Raw genomic sequence first — 13408 nt, 5'->3', positions numbered from 1 at the left:
TTCAATGTTGTATGGTTTAATCACTTCTTATTCCCTGATGAAGAAACCGTAAGGTTTTGAAACGCGTTGGATAAGTGCTATTTATTCTACTGTACACTCTGCCCTACCACTGTGCCCTACCACTGTGGGCTTACCGGCTATCGGAGGGAAGTCGCGACGCGAGTTGTGGTGTCGCCTTCCAGTGACGTCACCAACCCGGAAGCGCCGGAACAGAGGGCTGTGAGCGTGCATCCAGCCGTCGTGGAGACCCGTTTGATGCTGTGACATCTCCCGTGAGCACCACGAACTTGCTGGACTCTTTACCCATGTGATTGGGAGCTTTGAGGACTCTCTATACCCCCACTTGGAATCGAAAGATCAAGGAACTGCTTCTACCACCATTGATGACATCTGACTTGGCGTCCTGTCTGGTGCACGGGTAACATTAACCCCTGACATGCCTGTTTAATTTCTTTTTTATATACGCACATTACTTACCTTAATTGATGGTTGTTTTCATATAATTTTTAATGCACTATGAGCGTTGTGCGCTGTGTCTTTTTTGTATTTTGTCTAAACTTCTAGGGGGTGTTCTGAGCCATCCCTGGTATCACAGCTGCAGATGCTCCAACTTATTTATTGTCCACAAGGTCACGTATTAATTATATTATATTTTTCACTGAATATCAGTTCACGTTGTGTATTGACTGTAGTTGCGCACTTTATTTTCTCACCTCTCACATTTCTCTTGGCCCATAATGAGCCTGGAGAAACTCACTGCCCGGCTTAATGACACAACTGAAAGATTTACTGCAAACTGGGACCATCGGGTGGAAACGTGGTAACACTCCACATTCGACAGGTCATTAATATTGTTGTAGCCCTAGGGAGCCTAGGGCAGAGTTGACAAGGAGACAGTTCCTCACCTTTAATCTCTGACATGGAGTGTGCTTTTATATATAGTGAGAAAGAAAAATGTATACATGTGACGGATTGTATTTATGCAATACCTGAAGCCTGCACACCCGGCCCCAACCAACCATCCCTGATTTTTTGTTCTCTTTCCCCCACTACACCCTTTCTCTTTGTTTTGTACCCCACCCCTACAATTGTTCAACACAAAATCATCATGGGAAAAAAATGCCATGTTAATCCAAACCCAAAAATCTAACACATTTGATGTCTTTGCCATTGCAATATTATGATTCAGGTAAGGATAGCTACTACTCCTGTGCTTAATTTCTTCACTAACCAATTTGTATGTGAACATGTTTTATGTGTACGTGTTTGTGTGTGTACATGTTTGCATGTGGACGTGTTTGTGTGTGTATGTGTGTGTACATGTTTGCGTGGGTTTGTGTATTTACATGTTTGTGCGTGTATGTGTAACTACATGTTTGTGTGGGAACGTGTTTGTGTGTGTGTTTTTGTGTGTACGTGTTTGTGTATGTGTGTGTGTACGTGTTTGTGTGTATACGTGTTTGTACGTATACGTGTTTGCGTGTGTATTTGTTGGTGTATAAATAAATCCCAGGTGGCACACCAGTCTTTAATTATTATTATTATCTTTCATTTGCATGATGCCAACATATTCAGCAGCACAATGTGGAAGGGAGGACAATAACATTACATGACAAAAATGTACATACAGTACTGCAGCCAACTGGGCACCACCTTAGGCCGGTCCAGGGGGTATTAGGAGAGAGAGGCCTGCGAAGGAGTGAGCTGCAGCTGATCAGGAATACAGCTCTGGCGCCCAGAGAGCAATAAACCTGTTGGCTAGAAGGCTGACAATTCCCAGCAGTGTGTGTCTTTGCTGAGCCTTTACCATTTGCATGCTGCTGCTCCTCTGTGAAGCTTATTTATTTATAAAATATTTTACCAGGAAGTAATACATTGAGAGTTACCTCTCGTTTTCAAGTATGTCCTGGGTATAGAGTTAAGACAAATAATACATGGTTACAAATACAGTTACATAGGTGTTGTAGAGTTTGGGGGGGGGGGGGGGGCACATCTCTCAGGGTTTGCCACCTTAGGCAGGTCAAAATGTATTAGAGTGAGATGTTTGAGATGGTCCAAACCAGTATATTGTCAGGTGTAAGAATATTAATGGTTGAATTGCTCGTATGTGGGCTCACACCTTCATCAGGATCGAAGTAATAATCAAAAAAACTAAAATATGTTGTCCTCATGATCAATTAGACCTTCAATACTACTGCACTTAAGACTTGTGCTGAATTTCGTGAGCATCAAGGGTTTTGTGTTATGTAAATAAAATAGGTGTCCATCCACTTTTCTGTCTAAAGGACATGTATGTGTGTAATATTGTGTTATGTATGTGTATATCTGCATGGAATTTAAGGTGCTTGTATGCAGTATAAATCATTATGTTAGTATGTGTTTGGACACAGAGTGCATTTGTGTGCATATAAAGAGAGACTGATTCACATAGCACTGAGCTTGTGTATCACAGCTAAAGTGGTTCAATTCTGGAGCAAAACAAACTGCAAACAAATCCTTTTGATTTGAAAGGAGTTTTGTTTTTTTGATGCACATGGGGGACATTTTTCTTAACCATAATAGCAATTTTGTTTGGTATATACTGTATGGGCCATGAACTCACAAACCATACTCAAATGGACAAACACAGAAGAGACAGAGGAGATTAACTGAACTTTTCATTTTACGGCTGTTTGAAAATCATGTGAGTATTGATGTTTCACTGCCAACAAATATATTGCAGACCCAACAATTTTCTAAACAGGTTTCAAGGATATCCCTGCTTCAGCACTGGGGGTGCAGTTATAATGACTGAGCCACTGATTGAGCCACCTGTGTTGAAGCAGGGATATCCTGATAACCTGACCTTGTGGTGGCCCTTGAGAACTGGAGTTGGCCTCCCCTGTTCTAAACAATGGCAAAAAGCATTTCTTGCAAGGAATGGAGTAGGGGAGCGCAATATGGTGGAGAAAGCATATACAATACACCGATTAGTACTGTAACCGGCAAGACAGCTTAGGACAACACATTCATAGCACAGTTGGTAATGTTGGGTGATACAGGAGTGCAGTGGGGCTAGTATGTGTCACTAGGCAAATCACACTGCATACCATATACCAAGGTGCACCATGCGAGCGGGAGCTAGATGTTGAGAGGATACTATTATTGTAGACAAAAGGACTTTGTGTAAGTCTGTGCCCCAAAAGGGTTTCTTTCCCTGGCTACAGTGATCCCGTCCCTCTGTGTGGGGAGACCCTCATGGTGGGGAGACCCTCGTGGTGGGGAGACCCTCATGGTGCAGGTGATGACTTGTATGGATGACAAATATCCAGGTGGTGCGGTTAAAACAACGAATTTATTACATAAAAATGTAAGTGCTGCAGAGAACTTACATATATAAAGCAAGCGGTGGGGGCTCCGGTCTGTGTCTCACTATGGCTCCTCTGTGCACCGTGTCCGGTGTGCAGGGCTGGAGTGTAGCTGTGACGGAAGGCTACGGCGACTGGCAGGAATAAAAACAGGTACACACAACTCGAACTATGCGTTACGCATCGCCAGATGCTTCGTCAGGTTCTGGCGATGCGAAATGCACAGCACAGTACTAATCGGTGTATTATATATACTTTCCCCATCATTTTGCACTCCCCTACTCCATTCCTTGCATCATGTGAGGATCGTGGGACGAACCTCCTCGGGTTGAGCTGCATCACATCTATTGGGCCAGTATCATACTTTTCTTTTACGGCCGTATTATGTGTAGCTCTCTTTGCCTTGACTAAGACAGGTCTACTAGTGCTGTATCTACCTGTAGGCTCACAGAGATCTGAGCCTCCGCCACTGGGAGCCTGGGGCAGCGAATATATTAACTGTCAGTGCCTCCACCTGCCCAGTATCCCAACAGCATGAGAGAACCCTGAACAGGAAACAGTAACAATAGCTCGCAGATTATAATGATTTCCTTTACTGCATGTCACACAGATAAACATAGATAACTCTTAACACCATTGGCCCCAGCCACACCTTGCCATACACGCATTTGTGGTGAAAATAGGATTAATCAGCGCATTAATGCTCGGCTGATTAATCCTAATTCGCATTGGGACTGAAGGGGTTAAATGTATGTGCACCACAAATGTAGTATTTTCCCTTCTATGCATTGTTGTCCCCTTTTTGCAGGCTAGTCTCTACCTGCAGTGCTGAATAACAGGAACTGGTCCATTAAGACTGCTAACTCAGGAACGGAGTGAGCCAGCACCCTGATTTTTGGTGTGCAGCCTCAGTGTAACCCCCAAGCACACACATATTAAAAATATAACTGTAAGACAAGTGGAACAGATATTTTTATTAAAGTGTATTACTGAGTGCAATTTTAAAAGTCAGGACAGGAACCTTTTTCCTGTCCGCCTTTGTAAGTAAATGCATTAAGGAACAAATGTTATGCATATATGAGCTAGGGGTGTGTTCCTCTCCAGCTTCAAAAGCCCCCTGTTGAGGCAATGCCTATGGGTCTAGGGACGTGTGGGAGATGAGAGGCCCCAGAGTCTTAAAGTGTGACTTAACCGGGATGTTTCTGAGTAGCAGATCCTGTTACTCTTCCTGGATATCTCCCACACCTTGGGGCCAAACTCCAGACTGTGTGTCCCCCAAAATGAGTGGCCCCTTTTTACTCAGCAGTGCTACAAAGCTGCTCACTGAGCATGCTCAGAGTTACCTGGGCTGGCTGTAGGAGTTTCCCCCATTACATGGCAGGCTCTGATAGGAGGAAGATAATTCCTTGCCAATGGGATGAGGCTAATGGAAAACTGCAAGGGCCCCTGTCCTTAAAGAGGCCTGTAACCCTCATTCCTATGGTTGTTACCTGATTTCTTCAAGTGGATAAGATCTAAGTACAGCGGCTTCGATTCCAGAATGTAAGGGGTTAAAAACATCGCAACAAGGAAACTAGCCCTGCTTCGGGATTTCGTTAGCCCTGGGGATTCCAGAACGAACTCCAAAGAACCAGAACAAACTTTTTACATTTCAAGGAAATAACGGGCTGGCAACTTGCACCCCTTGCAAAAGGACTGCAATTTAAAAGACTTTATTTCTATGTTTTTCGTTCACTGGACCATTTATCCCGTTCCCCCATTTAAGTAATTGTTTTATTAATTGTATTCTGAAGTTGTCGTGTGTTTGTCTATCAAGGAAATAAATGACAATTTATTTTGCTTAATTTGTTTGCTCAATCGAGAATCCCCAAAATATAAAAATTGTTGATAAGTTCCGTCCATCGTGACAGCGTTGTCCCACCACCTTGTATTTCCCACACCGTGTCCAACGTAATGGATCAGTCCCTTGGTCACTTAACCCCTGTGTGTCCCCAAAAGAACCCACCCCTCTAGGAGTGAGCAGCGCCTGTAAGGAACCGGTATGTTGGTGCACTTTGTAACAATACCTGCCGGGCGCTCCAGCACCTGTTCATGCAGACAACTTTGCAAAGGATCTGCCTTTGCACGATATCCTCTGCGACATCCTGAACTCCGGCAGAGTGGTTGTCCGTTGGGGCGATCCCACCCTGAAGATAGTCTCCCTCTCTTCCAGATAAGGTCTGGTCCCAGAATAATCAGCAGCCACTGTGTCCCTGACTGTCACTGAGCCCTAAAGGGCAAGGTCCCTACTTAAGGGGCCTTTCCCTACTGCAACCACAAGCTGGTGATGACTCAGGGCCTTAACTGGGGCCTAGTGGGTTCTGGCCTAGTGCAGAGGCTACTTGCCTCTCTGCACCTCCTTCCCCTATCCCCTCCTGGCACCTACTGACACTCGTGCTCCACTGCCAGCTTCCAACTTCCCTTCTCAGTGCAACCCTAGAGTCCTATTGGCTGACATGGTCAGGTGACTGTTACTAAGGCTCATGGCACTTGTAGTCCCTGCTCAGAGCCTTAATCCTATTGGCTCTGTTTCACGTGCTTGACCGCAACTCCTGGCACTGCTGCGCATGCATGGCTACTCGCAAGATGGCAGCGCCCTGCTACGGGAGCCGCCGGCAACGCGATCGCCCCATCGGTACTTCCCGCTGCACAGCGGGGGTCCCTGCGCTCAGCGGAGGCAAGGGGGGAAATGGAAGAACTGGCTAAATAAGTTTAACACGTTTTATATTACGTTATCCATCATATGCTGATTCATCATATTTTATGGTATACACTTCCGAGTTCTAGATTGGATCGCCCAAGCTTTTCTCTTATTAAAAAGCATTTCTTGGCTGAAAATCTCTTTCATTATGGAGTTACGAGACTCACTAAAGTCACCAACTATTCATGGTGGCACTTTTTTCCCTTTACGAGAATATATCCTTTCCAAAAATGCCACTGGATTGTTCTAGTAGAGATATGTGAAACTTTCCCCCAATGTCACGTACCAGGCGAATAAAGTCTTTTGTCAGCTGCGAAAACAATGGTGGCCTTGTGGTGTTCGCAAGCGATTATCCAAGCAATAGGTCAATCGACATTGCAATTTCGTATAATTTGCTAATTTGGGAAGTTCTCTAAATTCGCTTAATGCTGAGACAACAAATATAGCCCATACACCATGTTTCACTCACTTCCTGGTGAGATTTCGCTGAAAGCTTTTGAAAGTGCCAATTTATTAGCCCTTTTAGGCATACCAAAACATATTGAGACGAAGCAAATGTTGGGGGAAAACGCAACCAATGTCGCAACCACATTTTCAAGTGTCGCACATCACTATTCTCTGGTCTCCTTCATGTCTCTCTTTTGTAGACATAATTAAGGAAGATACAGTGGCCGATAAAGACCCTCTGGTACCCCAGGTACCAAGACTTTGGTTGCCTTTCCTCGAGACAGCCCTCTTCCTGCAGTGTTGCAGCATCATGTGAAAACGCATTGTCATGACAACGCGTCACCATGCGACTTCGCGGTTTCATTTGACATCGGGTGTAATGTATTGTATATGTAACCAGGTCCCCTCCGGTTCCCTGCTCTCCCGTTCATTCCCCCTCCTTACCAACATACGTGGGATGTTGCTGGCAGGGCGACGGAGTTGCCGGTGGCTCCAGCCGCAGGGCGCCACCATGTTGTGCATGCTCGCTTGCGCAATCGCGCATGTGCAGAAGCAGCGAATGCAAGTTTGGGGTCCTTGCTGGTTAAGGCATGCAAATGGCAACCCGTGGCGGCCATTAGAGTTTCGCATGCGTAGTGTCCTATGCTCACGCGGTCCCAATGATAATCAGGCAGCAAAGAGACTACATCTCCCATGATGCTTAGGGAGAAGCTGTCAGATGATGAACGATAGCCAATGGGAGGGCTGGATTGTTTCTGAAGGGAGGAAAGACTACTGCCTGCTGGGACAGGAAACGGGGAATCAAGACCTGGACCCCGAAGGTACAGGCTGGTCCACGGAGCAGTGCTTCAGGGTCTAGGTCAGAGGTAAGTTAGTTCCCTGAGCTACTGTAGAGGTGTTCTATGTGCATGATAGGGAAAGTCCTTAAGATAGGGATCTTTCCACTATTGCAATAGAGAGAGAGATATGCTGCAGGACATTGCCTGAATGCCAGTGCAGCTGATAGTTTAAATGAGATTTGAACTCAAGAGTAGAGACTGTTCTTAAAGGATCATCCGGCTGGGGATCCGTCCCCAGAGGAGTCAGACGATGGAATCATTCCTGCAAGGAGCAGCTCATTGCGCAGCTGGACCACGTTGCAGAGTTGCTGAGTGTTGCTGATTATCCTGGTCAGGACTATGACCAGGGAGGTTTTATAAGTGCACCACCGGGCCCGAATACAGGGAAGCACTATCCCACACACTCACACTCACCATATTGTTTGTGGCTACTCAGGGGTTTAGTGCCCAGGCACATTGCTACAGTATGGACAAAGAGACAATGCAATGATTGATATGAAGGGTGATGTAATGTTATACATGCAGGGTGATGCAATGATATACATGAAGAATGATGTAATGTGATCTACTGTATGTAGAAGTTATAACTATATGCTTAGTAAATACTGTTCTTATTCAACTGTGTGTATTTACTGTGTATGTTATTTCTGGTAAGGGAACACTCCAACCACGTTAGGATCCCTCATCAGTGAAGGCGCTGCACCGTGTGTAAGTATACCCCAGGCTCCCAGTGGCGGAGGTTCAGGCCTCTTGTTAGCCTCAAAGGTAACAGCAGCACGTGTGGTTGCAGTACCCCAGGGGTACAAGGGCTACATTTGGAGGCACTGCTGAGATTCAGACCTGGGGTGCCCCAACTCAGTAAAAATGTTGCTAGATATCACGTTACCTTCCCGCCAAGACCCTCTGAACCCCAGGTACCAAGACTTTGGTTGCCTTTCCTTGAGACAGCCCTCTTCCTGCAGTGTTGCAGCATCATGTGAAAACGCGTTTTCATGGCAACACGTCACCATGTGATGTCGCGGTGTCATCTGACAATGGGTGAAATGTATTGTGTATGTAACCAGGTCCCCTCCGGTCCCTCGCTCTCCCATTCATTCCCCCTCCTTACCCTCACATGTGGCGATGTTGCTGGCAGGGAGACTGAGTCGCCGGTGGCTCAAATCCGCAGGGTGCCGCTCATGCGCAGAAGTGGTGAATGCAAGTTAGGGGTCCTTGCTGGTTAAGGCATGCGAAGGCCAACCCGTGGCGGCCATTAGAGTCGCGCATGTGCAGTGTCGTATGCGCACGCGGTCCCAATGATAATAAGGCAGCAAAGAGACTACATCTCCCATGATACTTAGGGAGAAGCTGGCAGGTGATGCACGATAAGCCAATGGGAGGGCTGGATTGTTTTGAAGGGAGGAAAGACTGTTGGGACAGGAAACGGGAGTCAAGAGCTGGACCCCGAAGGTACAGGTTGGTCCACAGATCAGTGTTCCAGGGTCTAGGTCAGAGGTAAGTTACTTCCCTGAGCCACTGTAGAGGTGTTCTATGTGCATGATAGGGAAAGGCCTTAAGATAGAGATCTTTCCATTATAGCAATAGAGAGAGAGATATGCTGCAGGACATTGACTGAATGCCAGTGCAGCTGGTAGTTGAAAGGAGATCTGAACTCAAGAGTAGAGACTGTTCTTAAAGGATCATCCGGCTGGGTATCCCTCCCCAGAGGAGTCAGACGGTGGAATCATTCCTGCAAGGAGCAGCGTGTTGCGCAGTTGGACCACGTTGCTGAGTGTTGCTGATTATGCTGGTTAGGACTATGACCAGGTAGGTATTATAAGTGCACCACCGGACACCAACACAGAGAAGCACTATCACTCACACTCACACTCACCTTGTTGTTTGTGGACACCAAGGGGTTAAGTACCCAGGCACATTGCTACGGTATGGACAAAGAGATAATGCAATGATTGATATGAAGGGTGATGTAATGCTATACACTGGCGACCAATTTTATTCTTACTTGGCTAGCTCCGCGAATTTCAGAGGACCCGGTGATGTGCGGTTTTGTGTCGTTTTCTCCCGGGGTATATAGCGTTATATTCGCGGCTGTGATTTAAGCATTTTATTCCCGCTGGCTGCAATACTGCAATGCCGTGTAAAAACGCATGGGGGCGTTTGCGAGCTGTTGTCTTTAAAGCCGTCCCCTGTAACCCCTAACATACAGTACTGTACATTTTTATTCATAGTGTACATGTACAGGGGGTCTCCGGAGCTGAACCGCATTGGTTTCAGGTCGGGGGACCCCCTGCTCCCCGAGATACAGCCCCCTTTATGAGGTGCCGGTATCCCTCTGCGTTTAAAGGGCCCGATCACGTGATCGCGGCCTGTAACCCAAGCAGAGGGATACCGGCACCCCCTAAAGGGGCCTGTATCTCGGGGAGCAGGGGGTCCCTGGACCTAAAACCACAGCGGTTCTGCTCCGGAGACCCTCTGCACATGTACAGTATAAATAAAACACACACATCAATAAAGAATCATTCTTTACCTTAGCGGCTATGTGCTATGGTAACGAAGCAGCATTTCTGTATTTTAATAATATTGTACAGTGAGCAGGGGGTTCCCTGAGCCAAAAACTAATGCTCAGGGACCCCCTGCTCCTGCATAATATTATTAAAAATACAGAAATGCTGCTTCATTACCTTAGCGTATAGCCGCTAAGGCAATGAAGGGGTTAACTCACCGTGCCCGCTTTATTGTGGGTAGCGGGGGTGGGTGAGGGGGGTATTTGGCCCTTGGTGTGAGTTTAGGACTTGCGGGGGGGTTGCGGGTGCACTTAACCCCTTCACGACCGTAGCAGTTAATACCGCTACGGTCATGAAGGGGTTAAGCCCTCCCGCTACCCCCCCGCAAGCCCTAAACAACCATCGTTGGGGCTAATACCCCCTTCACCCACTCCCGCTACCCACAATAAAAAAAAACTCACACACAGCAGCCGCCAAAAAATAAATAAATCTAAATAAATAAATAAATAAATGACTATAAATAAATACATTTAAAATACATTTTTATTTATAGTGTAGATGTGCAGGGGGTCTCCGGAGCTGAACAGCGTCTGGTTTCAGGTCGGGGGACCCCCTGCTCCCCGAGATACAGCCCCCTTTATGAGGTGCCGGTATCCCTCTGCGTTTAAAGGGCCCGATCACGTGACCGCGGCCTGTAACCCAAGCAGAGGGATACCGGCACCCCCTAAAGGGGCCTGTATCTCGGGGAGCAGGGGGTCCCCGGACCTGAAACCAACGCTGTTCAGCTCCGGAGACCCTCTGCACATGTACAGTATAAATAAAAAACATATAGAAATAAACACTCGTTCCTTTCCTTAGCGGCTATGTGCTATGGTAATGAAGCAGCATTTCTGTATTTTAATAATATTGAACAGTGAGCAGGGGGTTCCCTGAGCCATAAATTAATGCTCAGGGACCCCCTGCTCCTGCACAATATTATTAAAAATACAGAAATGCTGCTTCATTACCATAGCTGATAGCAGCTAAGGCAATGAAGGCAGAATAGCATGTTTATTGGGGACATTTGATTTGCCCCCAATAAACATTGCAATAAACAACATACAGTACACCCCCTGTGTATTTAAAATACATAAACAATAAATACATGACATACATATTTTTATTGTGTGTTTTAAACCTGCCTGCCTTCACTGTAATCTATGTAAAAACCCCTCCCCCTATTGTGTGTTTTAAACCTCCTGCCTTCACTGTAATCTATGTAAAAAACCTCCCCCTATTGTGTGTGAAGCTTCCCTGCCTTCACTGTATTCTATGTAAAAAACCCTCCCCCTATTGTGTCTGCTAAGCTTACCTGCTTTGACTAATCTGTGTAAACCCCTCTCCCCCTATTGTGTCAGTAAAATCTGCCTGGCCTGTGTTTCTGTGAGTGCAGTGTACTGTATGTAAATGTGGGGAGGGGGATCCCGTGTAAATAACCACACCCACACCCACTACCCACTACCCACGGCCCCTCCGCTGCTTGCTGCAAAACAGAGACAAAAATTAAAACATACAAAGTAATGTCCCCTAACCCCTTAATCACCATAACGTTTATTAACCTCTACAGTCATTAAGGGGTTAACCCACCCTCACCCACCACTCGGGATGCCTACATACCCTCCCACACTAACCCCCCCACCCGTGAGGCCTAACCACCCACCCACTACCCACAAGGTAGGCCTACCCACATACCGTTGGGGAAACACCCCCCCCCCCACCCCCAGTACCCACAATAAAAACAGTACAGTGACCCACAATAAACATCATTCTATTTATTAAATACATTACCTACCCCCTGTGCCACCCCCATAAATACAAGATTTATTCTTTTACATACAGGGTTCATAACGCAGCCCAACGCGAGTCCCCGGTGGGCTGGCGGGGCACCTGGACAGACCTACAGTTTACCAGAAGCCCTTTTTACACAGGTTCTGGAGGCCTGCTGGTGGATCCCGCCAGCACCATGGCCCCCAGGTGGTCTCCTTGCGTCACAGTGGGCCACAATTGGGTCCCCACGGTAGGCCCGCGGATGTCTGGGAGCCCCGGGTCAGACCCACAGGTGTCTGCGGGTCCTCGGGTGGTTCCCTCGGGGGTCTGGGGAACTCACGGGTGCTCACTACGGGTCCGCGGTGCCCCCACAGAAGTGGGACCACACATCATCATCCCCGCACCTACGGGTCGGCGGTGCCTCCACAGAAGTGGGACCACACATCGTCATCCCCGCAGACTACGGGTCGGCGGTGCCCCCACAGAAGTGGGACCACACATCGTCATCCCCGCATGTGTCACCCGTGGAACCACCAGCCTGATACCCTTTGGGATACCCGAAGATACCGCAGGTGGTCTCTAGAGGTCCCACGCAGAACCACGGAACCAACCCTGAATGTAAAAAAAATAAACCTGGCCTATACATTCAATACATACACCCTCCCCCCCAACACCTACAGTACAATAATGTGCAAAATAACTATTATCCAGATATGGATAATAGATTAATTGCCCATTATTAAAAACATTAACTAGCATATTCAAATAAATAAAGTACTACTGACCTCATCAATACAAAGTGTCCGTAGCCAGCAACATCCTTGTCTTGCCCAAAACATACATAGCAAATACAAAGCCAATACATTGCAAGTACATTCAGATATCAATTAACCCCTTAAACACCTTATCAGATAATAACCGCAAAGGTGATTAAGGGGTTAAGCCACACAGGCCCGATACCCACCCTTCACCCATGAATTTGTACAGTGGCTTCATCATGCAACTATATATATATATATATATATATATATATATATATATATATATATATACTGTATATATATATATACTGTATATATATATATACAGAGATATATATATATATATATATATATATATATATATATATATATATACAGTATATATATATATATATATATATATATATATATATATATATATATATATATATATATATATATATATATATATGCACAGTATATATACACACGATGAACCAATATACAAATAAATGTAGAAGGGTTATCAAAACTATACTGTCCTACAACCAAACACTTCTCCATACAGACACTACATTAAAATCAATTTCCTTTAATAATCCTAACTGATCTCACAAAATATATCATCACAAACCAATGAAAAGCCAATGAAACACCTCACATTCCAATATATATGATGCATAAAATCTATGCACCATATACATTCTGCAAATGAATCAACCAAGGGTTGGGTTACAGGCCGCGGTCACGTGATCGGGCCTTTTAAATGCAGAGGGATACCGGCACCTTATAAAGGGGGCTGTATCTCGGGGAGCAGGGGGTCCCCTGACCTGAAACCAACGAGGTTCAGCTCCCGAGACCCCCTGCACATCTACACTATAAATAAAAATGTATTTTAAATGTATTTATTTATATTGATTTATTTATTTAGATTTATTTATTTATTTTTTGGCGGCTGCTGTGTGTGAGTTTTTTTTTATTGTGG

The sequence above is a fragment of the Ascaphus truei genome, chromosome 15, assembly GCF_040206685.1.
Source record: "Ascaphus truei isolate aAscTru1 chromosome 15, aAscTru1.hap1, whole genome shotgun sequence".
Taxonomy (NCBI): Eukaryota; Metazoa; Chordata; class Amphibia; order Anura; family Ascaphidae; genus Ascaphus; species Ascaphus truei.
The sequence above is the reverse complement of the archived record's forward strand: the minus strand, read 5'-3'. Positions refer to the sequence as shown.